Raw genomic sequence first — 11010 nt, forward strand, 5'->3', positions numbered from 1 at the left:
TTTGCATTTCCTTAATCACCATAAGGCTAACATTGGATGTAGTGAACAGGATATAGAGTCCATAATTAGACACCTGTAAGCCAGAGGGTTGGAGATAACCTCACATAAATTCAGGAGCCTTCAGCATTAATAGAAGTTAATTAATGAAGTTTTTAGGGGTGCAATGGTAAGGGATGTGCTGAGATACCCTCTTTACGGTAAAGTACAAATTACTGCATCTTGAACCCTCCATCACTAAGAAAGAGGCACAGTGTTTGGTAGTCCTCTTTCAAATTGGAATGAAGCATATATCATACTTGGGAATAATGTTTTAATCCATTTATCAGGTAACTCAGAAGGGTGTTAGTCTTGAGTACACCCCAGAACACGAAAGGCTCCATAACAGGTTTGCTTGCAGGTTGGGCCATATGACCCAGCAGAGACAACAGTGCTAGAGGTATTTAAGGTGGTTAGGGTACTGGGTTAAGGATGCTATGTGGAGCCTCCAGCAATTTGCACTAGGAGATATTCAGGGCAGACTCCTAGAATTCTAAAACAAATCATTTTTAGCAACAGACATTATCCACCATTTGATAAACAGCTATGGGCCCTAGTAGAGACTGAGAGCCTGACCACAGGATAGCAGGTGGCTACGTGACCCGAACTTTTTGCCATGGCCTAGGTATTTTCAGATCCACCAAGTTAGTGAAGAGAAAGCAGCAGCAATCCATTGAACAAAGGAAACAGAACATTCAACACTGGGCCTGAGAGGGTCAAGAAGGTGCAAGTAAAGTGTATGAACAAATGGTTCAACACTCCCAAGAGCCCATGGACTCCTCTCCCTCAACTGTTGGGCCTGCATTGTGATGCAGATCTCTACAACCAATTGAAAAAGGAGTGAAAATCTCAGGCTCACAGATGACTTAGCATAATACCAAAAATGAACTACTACAGCTGCACTCTGGGAAGTCTCTTAAAAATCGTGGTGAAGAGAAATCCCCCAGTATGCAAAACTTCAAGGTCTACTTTTGGTGATTTAATCTGTGTGGAAGGAGAAGTGGCCTGAGATAGAGCCTTTATGGATTCTTGAGCTGTGACAAGATGTTTCAGTGGTTGGTCCAGAGTCTGGAAGGAGCAAAATATTTAAAATGTAAGACAAAGAACTCTGGGGAAGAGGCGTGTGATTGGGCTTTTGGGAGTAGACACGGGAGGCAGTAGTTCTCCTAGGATAAGTCCTAAAGGTTTGGAGAAGAAGGGGCTAAAGAAGAGAATATCTGCTCTCAGCAGTCTTTCTCAACAGTGAGGCTTTTGGCACTGACCTGAATTTTCTTGTTGACTCAGGACTGACTGATTGAGAAGGGATGGGGCAGGCATTCTCTCAAAGCAGCACTGCAGAGAGGAAAGAAGAGATTTGAAGTATTCCCCAGTGTTGATTTTGCCTCTTCCCAGGGCTTCTGCCACCAGGGCAATCTCCCCAGGGATTTCTTTCTAACCATTTTAAGTTAGTTCCTAAAATCCACCTTTCTTGTGGTTTCTGTGATTTCTATAGGATTGATTTAGAAATGAAGAACAGAGCCTTTTCTAGTTCACTATCTACCTGAATCACTGCTTTCAGCTTCCTCAACCATGGGATTGGGGTGAAACAAAGTGCATAGAAAAAAAGAAATGTTGGCGCAAACAGAGAAAACAAAGGAAGCTAAGAAGGCTATGGGGAAAAGAAAAGGATGCTGAAAGAAGAGAGAAACTACGTATAGTTCCAGGACTTTTCATATATTTGTGGTTCAAGTTCAAGTCATTGCCTGACTTCATTGGAACAAATTAGTTCCGTTTTCCCAAACCCAGTCTCCATGGTCATATGAATGACAAGTAATCACCGGATCATTTCTTCCACAACCACTGGGGCATTCATCTTGAAATCCTAGGCTAGACTCAGAAATGTGTGAAATAGCGGGGGAGGGGAGGTTCTCTGCACAATTTCAAGGTCTGCGATTTCCCAGAAGGTACAGTAAATACACTCTTTCTATTATTCCCATGACTTGAAACTGATATTTTTAGGTTTTTTTTTTTTTTTTGATAAAGTAGAGCCCTGGTTGTTGTCATAAAATTAGATATTTCAAATATTTTGCTTTTCTCTTTTTCCTTCCCTATGTGTAGTCATGGGAGGCTCACACCAGGCAAGTATTTTGATTTCACTGTCAGTGTGTAGGATTTCATTGTTGTCATTACTGTGTTTATCACATTCCTCCCGGTTATGGGCCATTAGCATTCCACCAAAAAATATAAATTCTGAAATGCAAGGTAATTCAGTGGGCTAGATATCCTACAAGCCCCTATCCCCATCCCAGCACACATGGGAGGCCTCTCCCATCTGGTCATATCTAGCAGCTGAAATTCACTCCTGGGGCTTCCCACTCCTGTCAATCACTGCATCCTGCTGTGAGCACCATGCAGCCATTCCTCTCCCACTGGCTCTTAGGCTGGCAGAACAAGTAACCACATGGGCTCATGTCCACACTGCTAAGGCCCATGACATTCCTGGAGATAGCAATGAATCAATGCATGTCACCACTACAGCATCTCTGTTCTGCCCAGAGTCCTTCATCCCAGAGGGTTCCCAAATATTTTGCAAGCTGATACTTTGTCCAAACTGTGCATAAGCCTCTTGCTTCATCCACCACTGGAACCCATGCACAGCACCATGGTGGTGGAATGCAGCAGCTGTTCTGCAGCCACACCACAATCCCATGGACCTCAGTTTGGGACAGGAAGCCAAGAGGAATACCATATCCAATTGAAAGGACAGGAGGGAATTTCAGGAGGTAAAATTCACTAAGCCAAACTTGGAAGCTGGCCAGGACACCTGGCTAACACCCTTCGTCTCCCCAGAAAGCATGGGTCCTTGTGACCACCAACAGCCTGACTCTAAGCTCCACGGGCGCCCAGACACCAAGAAATGTCCTCCTAAGACTAACACTAAACTCTAAATAACGTGAGGGAGTAACAGTAAAATATTGTAAAAACTAAGGGCCACTCATCTCACACCTGCTGAGTTTAGCTAATGTCACCTTAGAAGGAACAGAAACATCACTGAGATACAGTGAAAGTATGAAAAATGACCAGAGTGTCTAGTCTTACTGCCTTCATGACATTAGAGAGACACCCCAAAATAAGGAAGTATCCAGTGTTTGGAGCTGAGGATATGGATCATAGCCAGAAAAGTGGTTTGGGACCATAATGTCAACTTTGAAGACTCTGTTTAACTGAGGTATAAGTAATTCACCAAGCCAATGATTTTACCCCAGAGCAATGAGATAAGTCTTTACAGGTTATCTGTTTTAAGAAGCATTTAGGGACTTCCCTGGTGGCACAGTGGTTAAGAATCCACCTGCCAATGCAGGGGACACGGGTTTGAGCCCTGGTCCAGGAAGATCCCACATGCTGCGGAGCCACTAAGCCCGTGCACCGCAACTACTGAGCCTGTGCTCTAGAGCCCGTAAGCCACAACTACTGAGCCCGCATGCTGCAACTACTGAAGCCCATGCGCCTAGAGCCAGTGCTCTGAAACAAGAGAAGCCACCGCAATGAGAAGCACGTGCACTGCAACGAAGAGTAGCCCCCATGCAGCAACAAAGACCCAATGCAGCCAAAACTAATTTTTAAAAAAGAAGCATTTAATTAAACAACAGTAAAATCACTAAACAACAACTATTCCTCCTCACCACCACCACCACCACTACCACCACCACTACTACTATAATAATAATGATGATGATGATAATGATGATAATACTTAACAATATTACCATGTGTGAGGTTCTTTATCAAACACTTCACATGAATCCTCATGTAGTTCTCCCATTAACTGTGTAAGATAAGTACTGTCATTATCCCCATTTTACACATGAGTAAACTGAAGAACAAAGAAGTTAAGTAATTTGTCCCGGATCACACAGACAGTAAGTGGTGGCATCAGGATATGACCTCAGACAGTCCAACGACTATGCATGCTGTCACTATACCCTATACTGCCCTCCCTTCACCAACCTCTATTGATTTAAAAAAAAAAGAGCCAGGAGACATCACAAGAGTCATACACTCTGTGGCCCCAGAGAGGCACCATATACAGAATGCAAAAGATAAAACCAATTTTAATTGAGAACCTATAGGGTCACTTATTCCTTCCACAAACATTTGTTGACTGTCCACAAAGTACCTGTGATGCTGTGCTAGAGATAATAGGGAATAAGATAGACAAGGCTTTGGGTTTGTTGGCACTTACAGGTTAGAGGACATCCATAATATCCCCCACATCCTTCAGCAACTTTCTTCTGAGGTGCTTTTGATGCAAACTTACCGTAATACCTAAAAAGCAACTTCTAGAATGGAGTTTACAACTCTGTTTTGAATTGTCTACTCAGTTATTTACTTGGGAACCATGAGTTACTTTTATCAAAATCAAATCTCTTTTTAATGTACCTATATATAATACCTAAAATAACTTTTCTTTGAGGGAAATAAAAAGTAACATGAGAAAGTACTTGAAGAGCATTTACTGACTTAAATGGGAACACTATAATTTATATAGAAGCATACATAATTTGCATGATGGGTTTATTGCCTCTTCCAAATGACATTTACCTTTTGTGATGAATAATTTTATAAGTCAGCTTGGCTGTGCCATGGTACCCAGATATTTGGTCAAACATTATTCTAGATGTCTGTGAAAGTATTTTTAGATTATATTAACATTTAAATCAGTAGCCTTTGAATAAAGTGATTGCCCTCTATAATATGGGAAGGCCTCATTCAATTGGTTGGAAGCCTTCATAGAAAAAGACTGAACTCCCCCAAGGAAGAAGGAAGTTTGCCAGCAGACTGCCTATGGACTTGAACTACAATATTAACTTTTCCCTGGGTCTTCAGTCTGCTTGCCTACCTTGTATATTTTAGACTTGCCAGCCTCTGCAGTGATGTAAGCCAGTTTCTTAAAATAAATCTCTTTGTCTGTCTCTCTATATATCTCTATCTCTGCCTTTCTGTCTCCAGCTATTATCTCTGTCTCTCTCCCTGTCTCTCTCTCTCCACACACACACACACACACACACACACACACACACTACTACCGGTTATGTTTCTCTGGAGAGGCCTAACTTATACACATTTTAACAGCTACTAACTGTCCTCCTCCCTTCCATCTCTCCCCCAAAAAGACTTTGTGTGAGAATTTCAGGCAGCAGAGCAAGCTGAACAAGGACACATCTTCAGCATCTTCAATTAAGAGGCCTTACTGAATGACTATTAAATGATTTAATTTAGACTACTGCATCATTTTGTCAGATCAGCCTTGAAGTACTCTGAGGCTAGGTAGAAGGCAGAAGGCAGCGTGGGAAACAACTGAGGGACCACTAGTTTAAGCAAGTCCCAACGTGAATGGAAATATTAAGTCCTATTTCCAGGCTGCAAGAGTATATGAGGCAGGTCCAAATATCAGTGAGCAGCTGGATGTGTAGAATGGGGAGATGGGGAATGGGTTGGATATCAGGCTATAATGTAAACTTTGAAGGCACCATTAGGTGAAGCAGGCTGGAAGAATTGTCAAGTCCAGGCCAAGAGCTGGCTTTGCCAGGTGAACTGGGAAGGCCTCAGTCTCTGGGTACATGAAGACAAGACCTCCTTCTACTGGCTTCTTTTATTTCTAGCCAGTGGTTCTTAAACTGAATCATAACTAGAGCCACCACACTTTAGCAGCTGTGTGGACAATTGACCTTAAGGGAAGAAGAGTGAGAGCTAAAAGACGATTTAGGAGTCACTGCAGTCACCTAGACAGGAAGTGATGGTGGCTTGGAACCGGGTTATAGTGTTTGAGATGGTGAGAGGTGGACGGAGTCAGGAAATATCTGGAAAGTAAAGCAGTCAGACTTGCTGATGGATTAGAAATGGAATGTGAGGGGGAAATGGGAATTAAGTATGACTCCTGGGTTCAGGTTCTGAGTGGGTAAATGATGCTATTTATTGAGATGGGGAGCATCGGGGGAGAAACAGGTTTGAAGGAAAAAACGAAAATGCTGTTTTGAACATGTCATTTTGAAATACCTATTAGAAGTGAAAATATCAAACAGCAAATGTATACTTGTTTGAGCTCAGGAAAGAGGTCAAGGCTGGAGGAATATGAAATTAGAAATCCTTAGTTTACAGTTGTCAATCAAATTAGTGGGATTGGACATTATCACTTAAGGTTCTCAACACGAGCTGCACATTAAAATGCTCTGAAGATGCTTGAAGAACTGTTGTTGCCCTGGGGCCCATCTGGAGTCAAGAAATCAGAATCTCAGATCTAAGGCACTATTTCCATTATTTGTTATTTAAGTTCTCCCTGTGATGCTAATTAGCAACCATGGTTAAGGACCACTGAATAAGCATAGAAAAGGCAGTAGGTCCAAATATGTTTGAAGCAAGGGGGGCAGCCTTGTAAGAATTAGGATAGAGATTCTCAAAGTGAAAATTTGAAATTTTGTTTGTGATTATTCAAAGACACTAACAAACTCAGATAATATTTAAGAAATGGAAAGTACTTTCTTCCCAGACTTTTCTGTGGACTCTTTTACCTCACCATTCTCCAACGCCTGTTTCTCCCATGGCTCTGCCCTCTACCCTCTTCTATTCACGCTCTATAGACAATCCCTGGCACGGGCATCCACACTATATCAAATACCAAAGGCAGGCTAATGTTATCGAATCTAAACCTCCAGGCCAAATCTTTCAAAGCACATATCCAACTGCTACTAGACTTTTCTATCTGAATGTCCTCCAGATCCTCATACTCAGCAGTCAAGACTGATCAAAGAAAGAAGATAGTCCTTCCCCCAGAAACTCTCTTCCTCTGCTATGGTTCTAGCATCCAGGTACCTACCCAAAACAGAAATGTGGGAATCAACCTAGACCATTTCCTCTCTTACCTGCTTAGCTAATCAACCAAAAAGTTATATTTATCATTCTTTTAACTCTCTCTCTTTTTTTTGGGGGGGGGTGTATCTTTTTTAAAATTTATTAAGAATTTGCATGTTAGTTTATAAGAAAAGAACCACATTTTATATTTTTTTCCCTTTAAAAATGCTTATTTGTATAACTTTCAATCTTAGAAAATATATGAGCATTTATTCCATTGATTAGGATGAGCACTTAAATATTATTGATTGCCTTCCCTTTTCCATTGTTCTTATATAAAATGGTTTCTCTCTTTCCAGTTCTCTCTTTTCCATCCCTGAGTTCAGATCCTCATCATTTCTCCCTTATTTATCACTCTTGCTCCATCCCTGACCCACTCTGCTCCTTCCTTGACAAGACTATACTCAAAATAAAAATCTGATGCCCTGATCAGAAGTCTTCAGTCACACCCTAGTGCCTAAAAGACCACCTCTAAACTCCTTAATATCTTCCCCTTGTTTAGCCTCTGGGTGCCTCCTTGTTTTAGCCTGGTTTTTCACCACCTTCTCCAGATACACATTTTCAGCCTCAGACATAGTGAGTTCCTTGTAGTCCTCCAGCGATGCCCTGCCTCTGGCACATCTCTTAAGCCTTGGCAAGTAGTTTCCTCTGCCAGAATGGCCTCCTACCTTTCTACCTCTAGCCAAGCTCTGTTCAGGCTTCATGATCGGCTCCTGTGTGGAGCATTCTGGACTCTTCCAAGGGCCTCCTTCTCCTAACTTGCCATCATACATTTTAAGGATCTCCATCAAATAATTACCCTTTATCATGTATATTATTACTTTATCTATTCTTTTTCTCTTAAAGAGGGCCTCCAAATCAAATAAGCTTCAGTCCCCACAAAACCTGACAGGGGCCATATCTTTTTCATCTCCATACCTAAATAAGCTAGCATGGTGTCTTGTACATATTAGATGCTTAATACATATTTGTTGAGTGTTAAATGAATTTCATTTTATTGGAAGAGAGAACTCAGTATGGCCTAGTAAAAACATGGGCTTTGGAACTAGAGAAATATGAATTTGGGTCAGGGCTCTGCCACTCCCTCATAACTATGTGATTTTGAGAACTAATGTTAGCCTTACTTGTAAAATGAGGCTAACAATAGTACTTAACTCATAGACATACTCTTGGCAATACTCTTAGCATTCTGAGTTACTTATTTAAGACTCAATAAATGTTAGAATTTATTTATATTGTAAAAGGATCAACCAAATAACTAAATATTTTATACCAAATGTCTAGATTTGTAAGGTGGCTTTAATTATCATAATACAATATTTCTAATTAAAAATGAGAGTGCTTTTTTTTTTTCACCTTTGTACACGTTGTTTAGAAAGTACTCACATAGTAGGGCTGTGGATTTCTCAGTGTTTTATGACAATTAATCCCGAGGATAGAACTTTGCCTTTTCTTTAACATGAAAATTTAATAAATACTAACTGGTGATAGTGGTAAACTTAGAAATTAATAGAAAATTATGGGTAAAAACTCAATCCATAGAGGCCTTTTCCTGTATCAATCAAGCCATGCTCTGTGTCTCAAATGGGTAACTGCATTTAGTAGCAATTAGAATTTGTTCTGTCATTAACTGACTTTGTTCCATTTCTACCACAAATAATATTTCGGTGAAATATATGTTCAAAGAAATTATTTTCCCTACACCTAGCAGCTTTACTTGACTAATACTTACAGAACTGATGATCGGCTACCTAAGACTCCAAAGACAGACTTCATAGAGGAACTGAGTAGAACAGAGCTTCCAACCATTTCTAGTTATGAGTTACAGGTGTGCTGACACTTAATTATCATTTTCTATGTGTGTCTTGATATAAAGAGCAGTGAGAAGTGCTTGTGTAGATAGAGGCCTAATCTACCATGAGTTAGTGACTAGTTTTCACAGTTCTATCCAGTCTGTTTTGGCCCCTTGGAGTACCTGCTGCCAAGCTGTGTGTGAATGGTTGACCTCAATGGGAATCTGGCTTTTTTAGCTTCTGAACTAGTCCTATTTATCTCTATGTGGCCAGCTCTGTCCCTTGCATTCCTGCTTTCATCTTCTAGATCCATTCATTGCTATCAAACCAGTTTTTCTTGAATGCTGCATCTTTAAATATTGAGCTCTTGGTACCCCATCCCTGGCTGAATTACACAATTTAGACATCCTGTATTTGTCCTGCAACAAGTAACTTGGGTCATAGTTAGTCTTCAAGGAAGAATCCAAGAAACTTTCCTTCTCACATCATTCATCCATTTTTTTTTGTTGTACCAGAAATCAGAACAATGAAGAATCTTATTTTAGGATTCACCCCATGTATATGATTTCCTTACATTCCCCATATGTCCAATAATTTATTCCACAAGCATATTTTGAATCATCATGTGTCAAGGTCAGGCACTCTGCAAGACTCTTAGTACAAAAATGAATAACATCATGTTCCTGCCCTGAGAAATGTTTAAATTACTGAAGATATAGACATGTACACATATATATATATACACACACACATTATATATATATATATATATATATATATATATATATATATATACACACACATATTAAAAACACTATGTTGCAATGGAAAAATAGACACTTGAGTCACTGATGCTAATTATTTCCCTCAAGGTCTTCATAAGCTAAGGGTGTATTTTTTTTTTAATAAATTTATTTATTTGGCTGCGCTGGGTCTTCGTTGCTGCACGCAATGAAGTGTGAGAAAGCCCATACTTTCTCTAGTTGCAGCGAGCGAGGGCTACTCTTTGTTGCAGTGCGCGGGCTTCTCATTGTGGTGGCTTCTCTTGTTGCGGAGCACGGGCTCTAGGCACACGGGCTCAGTAGTTGTGGCTCATGGGCTCTAGAGCGCAGGCTCAGTAGTTGCGGCTCACAGGCCTAGTTGCTCCACGGCATGTGGGATCTTCCCGGACCAGGGCTTGAACCCGTGTCCCCTGCATTGGCAGGCATATTCTTAACCACTGCGCTACCAGGAAAGTCCCATAAGGGTGTACTTTTAAAAGTGGGATCACTGCTGCCAATTTTCATTTTTACTCTCTAGTTGGTATATTCCCAGGCAGGGCAAGGGAAAACAAGGGAAGCAGCCAGACCAGGCATACCTCATCAACCCTACTGTCCCAACTAAAAGATTGTGCCACTTCCCAAATTCTTTGCTTGACTCGTGTCTTCTTGTCTTAGAAGATCTAAGTTGTTGTCTCGTTTGACATGCATCCTGTCTCTCTCATCCCCAACTCCACCTTACCTTGTTGAGCTGCTCTTGCTTTGTCTTGATTGTGCTTCCACTGCAGCGCTTACTATTATAGACACATGGTCATGGGTCAGCAACCGGAGCAAGGTGGGAACTGCTTTTAGACTTGGTCCCAAAGGTAGGATTTCTCCCTTCTGTGCCTAAAACTTCCAGGCATTCATTGATTAAAAAGCTCACATAAGTTATTCTTCGTGAACTATCCAGTTTTAACTCACTTTCAAATGACATCTCCAACAAACCCTTCAAAGACACACAAGGAGCCCCATGGGTCTGCTTGGATTATTCACAACGTGAATGAAAAGATTATACAAAGTCATGCTGTCAGCTTTGGGGGCTGCATCCAAACTAGGCACAGTAAGCTAGAATGAAATTATGGAAACATACTTCCTGTTCCTTTGTGACAAATGCCAATTCCTCTTCTGAAAAAGAAAAGTCAACTGTCAAATGCTGTAGCAGCATGAACATTTTTACTTCAGAGGACTGACAAAATGATACAAGCCAAAAAGGTGGAACTGATTTTAGACTGTATTTACCATATAAGAGAAATTTTCTGCTCCTTGAAAAACATCATGCCAAAAATATTTTAGATTCATCAGCCAAGGGCTTAGGACACCCTAGTGTGTGGTGGCTATGTTTTTATGGCCAGGTGTATCTTGAGAATTTATGGGTCAGAAAATTGGAAAAGATGCAAAAGAGAAAACTCCAATCTTCAGTGATGGACACAAAGTAATTTTCAGATTGAATCTCCATTCACAGTATTCAGACTAGGTTGACTGGAAGATCTGGT

The sequence above is a fragment of the Eubalaena glacialis genome, chromosome 3 (assembly GCF_028564815.1).
Source record: "Eubalaena glacialis isolate mEubGla1 chromosome 3, mEubGla1.1.hap2.+ XY, whole genome shotgun sequence".
Classification (NCBI taxonomy): Eukaryota; Metazoa; Chordata; class Mammalia; order Artiodactyla; family Balaenidae; genus Eubalaena; species Eubalaena glacialis.